Source organism: Thamnophis elegans, chromosome 4, assembly GCF_009769535.1.
Source record: "Thamnophis elegans isolate rThaEle1 chromosome 4, rThaEle1.pri, whole genome shotgun sequence".
Classification (NCBI taxonomy): Eukaryota; Metazoa; Chordata; class Lepidosauria; order Squamata; family Colubridae; genus Thamnophis; species Thamnophis elegans.
The window spans coordinates 136,999,119-137,013,484 of NC_045544.1; the positions used below are offsets into that span (position 1 = coordinate 136,999,119).

Here is a 14,366-nt window from a genome sequence, read left to right on the forward strand (position 1 = left end):
AAAACCATCCTCTTCTCCCCACTGCTGCCACGCTCCACACAGCCAGAAAGATTGGGGACCGCTGTAATAACGGGTCTTATTAATCAATGGTGTTGTGGCCAGTGGAGCTGGCAGCAGTATTGGAGAGTGAAGAGGTTGGGGAGGAACATGGGCCAGTCCTGGGGATTGAGGAAGGCTCAGATGAGGGCTCTGTGTCGGAGGCAGAGAGGGAGCTAGATGGCACTGAGGCAGAGGAACAGCTGGAGCCCGTTCCAGTGTGCGCATGCGCCGAGCTGCCAGAAGACAAGAACATCTAAGAAAGCAGGGTCCACGTGGGAGTAAAGCCACACCTTGGAGGTGATTGACCCCCTCCCATAGGGAACAGAAGGGGAGCGAATGGGGAGGGGGCTTTTGCAGGAAACAATTCATTCCTTCAGTCGTTTCAAGAGAGGAAAGTTCTGTTTGTGGCTATAAGAGACTCTGTGCCAAGTTTTGCCTTGCCCTGCATTGGGAAACTAGTTATCTGGCAGCTCTCCAAGAGAGATAAGGTGCGTGTGGATAAACATTCCTCGGGAAGACTGTTTGCTAAGCCTTGTGGACTGTGAATGAAAGGAATCCACAGTCATGTCACTAAAAGGGGTTTTGCCGGGACAAAGACTCGGCTTTGTGCTTTTTAAGGCAGCCTGGGTCAGAACAAATGGAATGGTTTGCCTCCTGGAGTTGTGGGTGCTCCATCACTAGAGGCTTTCAAGAAGAGACTGGACAACCCTTTGACCAGGATGGCATAAGGTTTCATGCCCACAGCAGAGGGTTGGACCAGAAGTCCTCCAAGGTCCCTTCCAGCCATTTGATTCTATGGTCTATGACAGGGGTCCTCAAACTTTTTAAACAGGGGGCCGATTCACAGACCATCAGACTGTTGGGGGGGGGGCGACTGCTGGGTGGCCATGGGTAGGTGGTCATGTGACTGGGTGAGAGTGGCCATTTTAGCAGTCCATTTTTTTCTTTGTCCTTGCTGTACTTGCTCCTCCCCTACTCACCCATTGGCCCTGGATCATGTGGCTGCACTGGCGAGATCACCCCTTGATCAGCTGACCCTCCCCTGCACCCTTTGGCCTTTCCTTCGGCGGCCGCGGTGGGATCAAAAGTGCAGCTCAACCGGTGAAATAGCTAACCAGAAGCGCAGCTGGAGTGGATGCTCGCTGGAAGATAAGGCCAACGGTGAGGGGCGGGGCGAGGGGCGGGGCTGAATGCCAGCACTCTGTGGGCTGAATATATTGCATTGCCGAGCCGTCTCCGGCCCACGGGCCATAGTTTGAGGATCAGTGGTTTAGGAGTAGCTAAACATAGGGGGGGGGGACAAAGTAGGAAAGGAAATGTGACACAGGTCCACATAGACTTCAGTAGAAGGTTTGGTTTCCACCAATCAGCACGGACACTTTTAGGAAATGATTGCCCTTTTTGCAATTTCTCCGAAGGCTAAGGGGTGAAGTGGTGGGAGTTTAGAGCAGCCTCCTCTCTTATCTCTGTTACCAAGGGCTCGTCTTTTAAGCGGCCGCAAACAGACTTGATGAATTATGCTAATTAATTGTTTGTCCTGGCCAGCAGCCCCCTCTGTCTGGTCAGGTGAACCCAAGTGTTGAGGCTGGAGCCAAGCAGATCCTGGAAGAACCCTATCTGATGAGGGTTATTTTAGTAACCACTATCTGCTGAGGACATATGAAAGGGGGCGATGAAGCAGCTGCGTCTTCTCATCAGATAATGGCCCTGGTGGTGAAGGAGCAGGAATCTGACCACTCTTGTAATTATTTTCAAAGGGAACAGCTTGGGCAGCCACATGTCGAAACTTCACAGCAGACATTTTTCTAAAGGCCTCTTCTGTTTGAAGACCTGCCCAGTTGGAGATCAAGAACCAGAAGGACTGATAAGATGTGTCTTCAACGGATGGTTATTTATTTGTGGTTAAAAGCATAGGCTGCCCTATTGCATCGTGATCCAGGACAGCATATTAGACCATTTAAAACAACGCTATTATCAAGTGATGCACACACAAAAAATGCCACTGATAGTGTTAATACCACTTTACAAGGCCTTGGTAAGGCCACACTTGGAATCCTGCATTCAGTTTTGGTCGCCATGATGTAGAAAAGATGCGGAGACTCTAGAAAGACTGCAGAGAAGAGCAACAGAGAGGTTTAGGGGACTGGAGGCTAAAATATATGAAGAACGGTTGCAGGAACTGGGTATGTCTAGTTTAATAGAAAGAAGGACTAGGGGAGGCATGATAGCAGCCTTCCAATATCTCAGGGGCTGCCCCAAAGAAGAGGGAGTCAAGCTATTCTCCAAGGCACCTGAAGGCAGGACAAGAAGCAACAGATGGAAACTAATCAAGGAGACAAGCAACTTAGAATTAAGGAGAAATATCTTGACAGCTAGAACAATTAAGCAGCAGAACCATCTTCTAGGAGAAGGGAAGCTCTGATTACAAACCTCCACTGCCTTGTGGCTACATCCACTACTGGAAAAGGCTTCAGGAGCCAACCTCCAGGCAAAATCCGGAGCCAGAGTCCCGGATGCAATTCATGACTGTGTACAACCACGTTCTGGTAACTGCTGTGACGTAGATGGAATCAGTCGTATCGGCTCTGCCGTTCAATCGGACTATTTCAGCAATGTGGAGGGGGGGAAATCTGCTGCTTGGCTAACAGTCTATCCTCCATATCAATCCACCCAGGCCTCATAGCAATAGCAATAGCAGTTAGACTTATATGCCGCTTCATAGGGCTTTCAGCCCACTCTAAGCGGTTTACAGAGTCAGCATATCGCCCCCACAGTCTGGGTCCTCATTTCACCCACCTCGGAAGGATGGAAGGCTGAGTCAACCTTGAGCCGGTGAGATTTGAACCGCCGAACTGCAGATAGCAGTCAGCTGAAGTGGCCTGCAGTACTGCACCCTAACCACTGCGCCACCTCGGCTCTTTTCATGCTCTGGAGAGGACACTCCAGCTTTGACCTCTTTCCAGAGCACGATACCATCGTCTTTTGAGACTGAAGGATGCCAATGCAATGTTGTGAGGAAATTCTTACAATGCAAAAGTGCCCAATGCCAGTCCCCGGCTCGGAAGTTGAGGGATCCCTGCACTAGACCAAAGTGGCTCCATTTTCAGTATTTGGAAGAACTCTTGCTTAACAGCAAACAAGCCGGCCAGCCTTCGGATTCCAAACAGCATCCCTGGTGTGACCAATTTAGTATTTCTTTTGGACCGGTTCCTTGATGCCTGGGCTGCTGTTCCGCATCTGGGAGCAGTTGAAGTAAAGGAAATTTTCCAGAACCAAATCAATATTTTCCTCAGCCTCCAAAGGCGTTTGCGAAGTACCGCAGAAGGCAGTGCTGTTGGCCGTTGATCTCCCAAGATCCGATTGGGTTCTGTCCACGTCAAACTCTTTTCGGTATCGGATGAACAACTTGGGTTGTGAGGATAGAGGATGGGAAATCCCACTACCCTTTTTAAAAAATATATATTTTTCCAATATAAACATACATATTTATGGATAATGCATTGACTGGGTCAAGTCTTTTTTAATCATCATCATCATCATCATCATCATCATCATCATCATCATCATTATACAAATAGTATGTGGAGTTCTACTCTTCCAATTCCAAGAATGCTAGTCTCATTTCATATTCCTTTTTCATTTTCACATTAATTCATTTAAACACAAATAGCATTTATTTGCACCCGTGTATTTGTTATCCCTTACTAAGTGTTGGAAAACCATTTGTCTGAAATAGTATAGGGTTTCCTGCCTAGGCAGGGGGTTAGACTAGAAGATCTCCAAGGTCCCTTCCAACTCTGTTATTCTATTTTCTATTCAACATTTTAAAAACCACTCATTATTCCACCGTAGCTTCAATATTCCAAATGTGTGGGATTACTAATAATGCCAATTATTAACAATATTCAATCCACCATGGGAATTTGTCTCAAAGCCCCCACCATTTCTAATCCTTAGTATTTTAAATCCACAATATGTGTTAACAGACTGTTAGTATTAATCATACAGTTAAATTACATCATCTTAAATTACCCTCTACTAATCTGAACACTTGTAGGTGAGAAGGTCTTGAAAGCATCTGAGCTCATTTCAGCTTCTGATTCTTCCCAGGGTTTGGGGGGAAAAATCACACTAATTTCGGCGCTGAGAGCCCGGCTCCTCACAGCTTCCTGCTCCGGTTAGAAGGCAGTAATGATGGTTGAACTCTGCTGAGCATCCAACAATTCCAGATTTCCAGGAAAGAAGACTAATATTTTAACAAGGCAGGGACGTTTTCTGAAGCCCTGCGATGTTTCCCGAGATACTGTATTAAATGGTGTGAATGCCTTTCAAGATCAAAAGGAATTTCTTTTCATCCTTTTTATCCCTGCATATGGCTATTTTGGGACTGCTTAGGGTTTTTTTTTCTCTCTCGGAGGATCTTAATCGTACTTTTCAGAGAAACAGACATAAAAACTGATGGCTGAGAAAGACCTGGTGTTCCATTGAATCTGGCCTTTGAGTTTGGTTGTGTTTTGCTTTCTTTTTAATTTGAGGGGCCCTTGTGGCTCTCTGTGCTGTGTGTCAGGGGTTCCAAGTAAGACCCACAACGAAAGAAGATTCTGAGGCTTGAAGTTCCTCAAAGTTCCATTTTATTAGAGACGTCATGTTGGCACATCTGGGAAAACCCCAAATCTGAAAGTTTCCAGGTTTTCCCCACGCAAACGAAAGTCCAAATCCCTGCCCAGCATCCACATGTCCATCCCATGGCCCAATCAGGCACCGTCCCAACTGGAGATGCCTCCCAGTCACACCACCACAGCTGCAGGGCAAGACGTCCTTGACTCTCTGAGAAAGGAATGTTATTTTGACTATATATATATATATATATATATATATATATATATATATATATATATATATATATATATATATCATACATATACATACATACATACATACACACACACACACACACACACACACACACACACACACACACCATACTCTATATAATCCCCCCTCCCATTTTCCCACAGCATTAAATATGGCGGGTCTGAAGGCCCAATGCAAAAGATGGTTTCCCGGCCTGATATTGGTTTGCTTTCTTACAGATGTTTTATGAGCCAAATTAGGTAACCTCATCAGTCCTCCCTGCAGTGCTGCACTGATGGTGTTACCTGGTTTGGGTCATGAAACGTCTGCAAGAAAACAACCTGGAATCAGAGAGCACCAAGGACCCCACAATTCTGCTCCTCCAACTCCTTCCTCCTCTGAGCACTGATAATGTTACCTAGTTGGGTCATGAAACATCTACAAGAAAAGAACCAAGCTCAGAGAGCACCAAGGTCCCCAGTCTTCTCCTCCTCCTCCTTCTCCTTAACCCTAAGGCGGAACTAGAACTCACAGTCTCCTGTCGCCATCACCTTAATCACTACATCAAATTGATTTGGTTCTATTCCCAACTGGGAACCAACCTCTGTGACAGGGTTCCAAATAGCATCCGAAAGTAAATCAGAGTCCAAGGCAAAGTTCCAATTTATGAAGAGAGCGATGTTGGCATATCTGGGAAAACCTGAATGTGAAAATCTTCCCGATTTTCCCCACCCAGTTAAAAGTTCGAGATCTTGGCCCCACACCCACAAGTCCATCGCATGGTCCAATCTCCCACTGCCATGCTGGCAGCTTCCACCCCTCCAGTTCCGGTCAGGGGCAGAGACAAAGGATGACCTTGGCTTTCTAGAAAGAATGTTGTTATGGCTACCTATCATTTAACTCCATACAATCCCCACCTCCCATTTTCCCACAATAGAAAAAGGCATAATAGAGTAATAGAAAGTGTGGCAGGCCAAAGACCCGATGGAAAAGATGGCTACAGGCCATCTTTCCCCGCTAGAATTTCCAGAAGGACGAGGTTTACCAGGTCTCTGCCATCTTCCCCCTCCTCTTAAATTGGGATCTGCCATCTACCCCCTCAAATATTGGGGTCCCAAAACCCCACAGGGAAACTTTATTACTTCACATAAATATGTTAACAAAGAGAAAGAGAAGAAAGGGGGGTAGGAAGGAGGGAGGGAAGGAGGGAGGGAAGCAAGGAGGGAAGGAAGGAGGGAAGGAAGGAGAGAAGGAGAGAAGAAAGGAGGGAAGGAATGAGGGAATGTAGGAGAGAAGGAAGGGGGGAAGGAAGGAGGAAAGGAAGGAGGGAAGGAGAAAAGGAGGGAAGGGGAAGGAGGGAGGGAAGGAAGGAAGGAGGGAAGGAAGGGGAGTAGGAGAGAAGAAACGAGGGAAGGAAAGAGGGAGGGAGGGAAGAAGAAGTAGGACCGTTGTAAGATAAGATGGATCTATGGGATTAAAAAAAAAAAGTTATCATTTATGTACCCCCTTGTGCAGGAAGGCCAAGACACGTCCCCTCTTTCCAGAGCTGGAAAACAGCCCTTTTCTTACCCGGGGATACCGTTCTTCTTTACTTCCCCATTCCCTTTCTTTTCTTTCTTTTTAATTTGGCCTCGCTCTGATTTCATTATGTTGAAGGGTGTGTGTGTGTGTGCGCGCGTGTGCATGCCTGTGTTCACACGCACATGCATCATAGGTGGCACAACTCGCCAGCCCTGCAAGGAAAAGAGACATCCTGTGTCCATAAACAAACCCGAGAAGCACAGAAGTGAGAAAGGTAGCCGGTGTGGAATTCCATCCCTCTGCCTGATTTGTAAACTGCTCTAGAAATGTCAGCCTCTGATAACACAAGGATGGAGAGTCGGTTTACCAAAAAAAGAAAAAAAAACCCTTCACAAATTCATCTACACTTCAGAATCCAAATGATTTTACACGGCAGAAGACACCCACAGAACATAAAGCCGCCTTTGAAATCATGACTGTCTTTTTTTTTCCTTTTTGGAGGCACAACTTTTTACATACACATTTACCGATTAGATTGAATAAAGACAGAGAGTGTTGGAAGGATCAGGTTTACAGGAAAGGAAACTAGTTTGAGCTAGTCGTTAAAGCACCAGGCTAGAAAGCAGGAGATTGTGAGTTCTAGTCCCGCTTTAGGCATGAAATCCAGCTGGGTGAGTTGGATTAATCACCAGGAGACGGTGAGTTCTAGTCATGCCTTAGGCAAGAGAGCCAGCTAGATGACTTTTGACCAATCACCAGGAGATGGAGAGTTCTATTCCCACCTTAGGAGTGAAAGCTGGTTGGGTGACTTTGGACCAATCACCAAGAGACAGAGAGTCCTAGTCCCGCCTCAGGCATGAAAGCTGGTTGGCTGACTTTGGGCCAATCACCAGGAGAGGGTGAATTCTAGTTCTGCCTTAGGCATGAAAGCCAGTTGGGTGACTTTGGGCCAGTCCTTCTCAGCCAACGCAACTCACACAACTGCTGTTATGGGGAAAACAGGAGGAGGAAAATGTATTGGGTATATTTGTATCCTGTGACTATCATTAAGTGTTGCAATGTAGGATTCTTGATGAATTTATCGTCTGTTTATGTACACTGAGAGCATCTGCACCAAAGACAAATGCCTTGTGTGTCCAATCACACTTGGCCAATAAACAATTCTGTTCCATTCTATCCTAAGTGCTATTGCTATTATATTCACTCTAGAACAGTTGGCTTCCGATGGCACATTGCGCAACTCAGTCCAAGGGATGGAATTTACGGATGCTGTCAGCTCAGACCCGCATCTGATGTTTTCAGGTGTAAGTGCTTCCTTTTTAATTCAGGGAAAAAACACCACCAGTGCATCAGCTATCGAGAATTCAGGAAATGTTATTTTGAAACCGTCCAGCTTTTTTCGACGTTACCGAAGACGGGCCTCGGCCCAAACAGCCCTTCCTTTTTTAGAATCACCTTTTCCGTTAACCGTCAGTGAAAATGGACACTTGGGTAATCACAGACCGATTGAGTAACACAAGCCTGAGTACATCGAGAAACCGCTATTTAAAGTTTTATTCCCATGTCAATTACAAGAAAGATGACACCCCAGGGAAGAAGAGACGGACTAACGGGCGCGTGGCACCAAAGCAGGGTTGGGGAGATTGATTTGCTGGCGAGGCTAATGGGTATATGTATCGGGGGGGGGGTGGAGGGACTGCATTGCCTCCCCTATCTCAAATATACAGTATAGAGGAATAAATAAATAAAAGCATGAAAATATCAGCGAGGGATTCGGGGGCTTAAGCCTCTGGCAGCCAAAATGGGGGGGGGGGTATGCATGCAGACCCCATGTGGCCCGTTTTTGGACTGGACGGCCTCTTGCAGCACTTTGTTAGCCAAAATGGGGCATGGCCGGCATGTGTGGGAGCCCCGTGCCCTGTTTTAGCCAGCAGGGTGATGCACGAGGTGTCAGTTCCGTCTCTCAGCCCTCCACCTGCCCCCTGGCTGGCCCGCGCAGGAGAACTACAATGCTGATCCGGCCCTCAAAGAAATCCAGTTTGACACCCCTGCTCTAGCTGCATTTCTCTAGACTTTTCCTGATATAAAATAAAGTTTTCAAGGTGTTTTTAGGTGGCATCCTGACCATCCTGGCTTGGAGTGAATTCTGGCTGGGCAATTCTCGGAGTTGAAGTCCATCCCACTTAGAGGATGCTGCCTAGGGGATTCTGGGAGTGGAAGTCCACCCCTCTTAAAGAATGCTGGCTGGAGGATTCTGGGGGTGGAAGTCCACTCCTCTTAAAGCAGACTGGCTGGGGGATTCTGGGAGTTGAAGTCTGCCCCTCTTAAACCATGGTTAGGGTTAGGGTTAGGGTGTGGAGTTGTGTAGGGAAAGGAAAGGCCTAATGCACCCCACCTACCTTCTACCACTAATGACGTTATTTGGTTGGGTCATGAAACGTCTGCAAGAAACCCACCAAGCTCACAGAGTACCGGAGACCCCACAATTCTATGTCATTTGGAAAACTACTTTTTGCTAAAGGAGAGCTGTTGACTCACCGTAACCTGCTAGCTTTGAAAAGAAAGAAGGGCTGGTGAGTTTGGGATGTGCATATTTGTGTACTTGTGTGTAAGAGAGAGGGGGGAGGGAAGGGAAGAAAGGAGAGGGATACAGAAGAGTAAACGCATTAATTTTTTAGATCGATAGAATAACATAATTGGAAGGGACCTTGGGGGTCATCTAGTCTTACATCTTGCCTGAGCAGGAGATCCTATACCATTTCAGACGAGTGTCCAGTCTCTTCTTAAAGATTTGCAGTGTTGGGACATTCACAACTTCTAGAGGCAATTTGTTCCACTGATTAATTGTTCTAACTGTCAGGAAATTCCTCCTCTAAGTTGCTTCTCTTCTTGATTAGTTTCCACCCACTGCATCTTATCCTGCCTTCAGGTGCCTTGGAGAATAGCTTGACTCCCTCTTCTTTGTGGCAACCCCTGAGATATTGGAAGACTGCTATCATGTCTCCCCTAGTCCTTCTTTTCATTAAACTAGACATCCTGCAACCGTTCTTTGTATATTTCAGCCTCCAGTCCACTAATCCTCTTTGTTGCTCTTCTCTGCACTCTTTCTAGAGTCTCCACATCTTTATTCCATTGTGGTGACCAAAACTGGATGCAGGATTCCAAGTGTGGTCTCACTAAGGCTTTGTAAAGTGGCGCTAATCCTAATTTTTGAGTAGAAATGGAAATTAAACTAACAGCCGTCTTTGAAGGGCTAAGAATTACAGACTGTGGAACGTGAAAAATCCAGGGGCGATAACTAAGGGGTTGCAGACTGAACACCCACTCTAAAAAAAAAAAAGGAAAAAAAATCCTCCGACAACAAAGAGCAATTTACGCAAGCAGTTTTCGGGAACTCCAGACATTGTTTTTCTCACTGCTGAAATATAGGCCCCTCTGTAACATGCAAGAGCTAAAAACACACCCGTGCAATTATGGCAATGTTCAAAATGATAGGGAAGCCTTGGCAACCCCAACTACCCAATTGGGCCTTGCTCTCCGTTGGCTTCGGGATGTCAGGGGGATGTAAAACCCAGGCGATGCCTTGTGCCCATAGGTGCCAACCTAGCTGGGTTATTTTTTTTTACTTTTATTTTTTAAGAGCATCTCGGACATTTTTGCAATCGGTCGTTTGCCTTCGTTATGCTTATAAAGTTTGCTTTCTGCTCCAGAGTCTCTGAGCCAGCTTAAAATTGCAGGTATTTAAATAGATTAGAACCAAGCCCAAACCCACCCGTAACTTTTGTCAACCCAGGCCAATAAATCTCCCTTCCCCTTGTTGGTTTTTTTTTTTCATCATCCCTTCGGACAAGCGTTGCCTTGGTCTTGTTCGGAGGCAACCTCAATTGCCTTCTTTCGCCCCAAGTGACTTTACAATGTTTATTCAACTAAATGTTCTTGATTGGCCAAGATTAACCGTGTGACTTGACCAGCATCACAAAAAGAAAGCTGCAACAGCCAAGCCAAAGACTAACAATAAACAGGGGTGTTTTTTTTTTAAGGTGACTTGTTCATATACGGGGTCAAACCCAAATCTGGCATTCTCAAAAGCTGTCCTTAGTGCCCTCTGAGCTTGGTTGTTTCCTTGCAGATGTTTCATGGCCCAACAAGGTAACGTCATCAGGGTTACCAGGGAGTGGGGTTGGCTCTCTTTTTATAAATTAGTGGCTTACGCTGTCATTTCACCAGCAAGCAACGCCCAGATAAGTAGAGATTAACAAGATTGTAACCACATCAACTATCAAGAAATAAATGCATCCCAATCAAGAAACTATTTACTCAGATAAACAAGCTAACACCCAAGAGGCAACTTTTTAAAGAGGCAACTGGACTTTCTTGTTTTTTTTTTTTCCTTCAAAGACATTTCACTTCTCATCCAAGAAGATTCTTCAGCTCTGACTCGACGGCGGGTGATGTAGACATCTGGTAATTTGCATCCTTTTAGAGGGTCATTGAGGCCGCTTGGAAGTTTATCTCTGTCCTGATTATATTAACCCCCAGATGACTTGAACGACTCTCTAAAAGGATGCAAATGACCAGTTCTGTCTGCAAGGAATATAAATTCTTCCATTCCCTACCATCCAGTTAGAGGTGAAGAAGCTTCTTGGCTGAGAAGTGAAACGTCTTCAAAAGAAAAAACAAGAAAGTCCAATTGCCTTCAGAAAAAGCACCTTTGGGACCACTGTGGCTTGGATGACTGAGAATCTCGACAAACTTTTAGCTATACAATTCGGGATGGACAGGCTTTGAATGGTTGTGGGAGTAGGATTGGATTTCCAGAGGAAAGAATTGCAAGAGCCGAGGTGGCGCAGTGGTTAGGGTGCAGTACTGCAGGCCACTTCAACTGACTGTTATCTGCAGTTCAGCGGTTCTAATCTCACCGGCTCAAGGTTGACTCAGCCTTCCATCCTTCTGAGGTGCGTGAAATGAGGACCCAGACTGTGGGGGCGATATGCTGACTCTGTAAACCGCTTAGAGAGGGCTGAAAGCCCTATGAAGCGGTATATAAGTCTAACTGCTAATGCTATTGCTATAGGCTAAAGGAACCAGGAGCACCACTCAGGTGTCCCTGAGGACACGGATAAACCTCCAAGTGGCCTCAACAACCCTCTAAAACAGGGGTTCCCAACTGGGGGTGCTCGCAGCCCCTGGGGCTGTGAGACGATAGTCCAGGGCGTGCGAAAATGTGGGTTTAGAAGTTTCAAAATTATAGTGTATATGCATAATTACATATGTGTAATTATTTACTTTTGATAAGGGGTGCAAAAATATATCTGAAGCGTTCTAGGGGTAGCGTTCTATAGAAAAGGTTGGGAATCCCTGCTCTAAATGGATGCAAATCACCAGCTGTCTGCAAGGAGTTTCAATCCTTCCATTCCCCACCATCCAGTCAAAGCTGAAGAAGCTTCTTGGATGAGAAGTGAAAGGTCTTCAAAGAAAAATCAGAAAGTCCAGTTGCCTCATGAAAGAAAGCACCTTTGAGACAGCCACGACCTGGATGACCTAGAATCTCCATAGACAAACAACCTAACAGGAAATATCAGCCGAGTCAAGGCACCAAGATCACTCCCACTAACACTGACAGGACTGATGATGTTACCTAGTTGGGTAATGAAACATCTGCAAGAAATCAACCATGTACAGATTGCAATGTATGACAGCAGCACTAGGAGAGCAGTCGTCCAGTATCTCAGGGGTTGCCCCAAAAAAGAGGGAGTCAAGCTATTCTCCAAAGCACCTTGAAGGCGGGACAAGAAGCAATGAGTGGAAACTAATCAAGGAGTGAAGCAACTTAGAACTGAGGAGACATTTCCTGACAATGAGAACAATTTATCATTTAACATTTAACATTTTATTAAGATTTATAGGCCGCCCTTCTCCCTGAGGGGACTCAGAGCGGCTTACAATCACAGGGAAGGGAGTGCAGTACCGAAAAACAAACAATAAGTGACCAAAATAAAATAATAAAACACAACTTGCATTCCACAGTCAACACTCGGGCGGGTAAATTGGGAACCTATCCCCAGGCCTGCTGGGAGAACCAGATCTTGAGGGCTGCGCGGAAGGTCTGGATGGTGGTGAGGGTACGAATCTCAACGGGGAGATCGTTCCACAGGGTCGGAGCTGCAACAGAAAAGGCTCTCCTCCGTGTAGTCACCAGTCGACATTGACTGGCGGATGGGATTCGGAGGAGGCCCAGTCTGTGCGATCTAATCGGTCGAAGGGAGGTGGAACAACTTATCTCCAGAGGTTGTGAATGCTCCATCACTGCAGGTTTTCAAGAAGAGATTGGACAACCATTTGTCTAACATGGTATAGGGTCTCCTGCTTGAGCAGGGGGTTGAAGTAGAAGACCTCCAAGGTCCCTTCCAATTGTGTTCTTCCCTCCATGTTTCTCCTCCAAATATTTAATCTCTGCTTACTTTTGTACTGACAACAATATTGCATTGTACAAGGTATGTATGCTACTAAGGGTCTGACGTAATCTTTGACTTATGACCACAATTGGAACCAGAATGTCCATCGCTAAGCAAGGCAGTTGTTAAAATGAGCCGAGTCTGATTTTATAACCTTTTGGGCCACATTTGTTAAGCAAATCGTTGCTATTGTTAAGTGATTCACGTGGTTATGAAGCAAATTCGGCTTCTCCCATTGACTTTGCTTGTCAAAAGCCGGCTGGGAGAGATGCCAATGGAGATCACATGTTTGTGGGGTGTTGCAAGCATCACAAATACAAGCCAGTTCGCAAGCACCCGAATTATGATCATGTGACTGTGGAGACTTATATACCGCTTCACAGTGCTTTACAGCCCTCTTTAAGCAGTTTTGCAGAGTCAGCTTATGCCCCCCAACATTTCACTGATTTCGGAAAGGGCGGAAGGCGGACTCAACCTTGAGCAGGTCAGGATGGAACTCCTGACAGTGGGCAGAGTTAATCTGCAATAGCACTTACTTATACACCACTTCACAGGGCTTTATAGAGCCAAGGTGGCGCAGTGGTTAAATGCAGCACTGCAGGCTACTGCTAGATCAGCAGGTCAGCGGTTCAAATCTCACCGGCTCAGGGTTGACTCAGCCTTCCATCCTTCCGAGGTGGGTAAAATGAGGACCCAGATTGTTGGGGGCAATATGCTGACTCTCTGTAAACCGCTTAGAGAGGGCTGAAAGCCCTATGAAGCGGTATATAAGTCTACTGCTATTGCTATTGCTATTGCTTTGCAGCCCTCTCTAAGCAGTTTACAGAGTCAGCCTATTTCCCCCGACAATCTGGGTCCTCATTTGACCCACCTCGGAAGGATGGAAGGCTGACTCAATCTTGAGCCAGTCAGGATTGAACTGCTGGCAGTGGGCAGAGTTTCCCTGCAATAATATTTAGACTTGTATACCATTTCACTATGCTTTACAGGCCTCTCTAAGCAGTTTACAGTGTTAGCCTATTGCCCCCAATAATCTGGGTCCTCATTTTACCAGCCTCGGAAGGATGGAAGGCTGAGACAACCTTGACCTGGTCAGGATTGAACTTCTGCCAGTGGGCAGAGTTTACCTACAATATCAATAGCAATAAGACCTACCATGTTTCCCCGAAAATAAGAAAGGCCAAATGCTTATTTCGGGGGGCCTTATATTCTTTTGAATCCTGAAATAAGCACTTGGCATGGTTTTCGGGGAGGTCTTATTATTTTTGAGGTGCAGGAGGAGGCGAGTGTGGTCACCTTATGGCTGCTGCTGTGTCGCAATATTTTCGGGGAGGGCTTATTTTAGCCCATGCGCTCAAAAGCCCAATTGGGCTTATTATCTGGGGAGGTCTTATTTTCAGGGAAACAGGGGATATACCACTTCTCAGTGTTTTACAGCCCTCTCTAAGAAGTTTACAGAACCAGCCTCTTGCCCCCAACAATCTGGGTCCTCATTTT

At 46.1% G+C, this 14,366-nt stretch overlaps 1 protein-coding gene across 1 annotated transcript in view; it reads right to left on the bottom strand.

Moving 5' to 3' along the window:
- Positions 1-14,366, bottom strand: part of BCAS3 (BCAS3 microtubule associated cell migration factor) — a 448,094-nt gene that overhangs the window by 237,547 nt on the left and 196,181 nt on the right.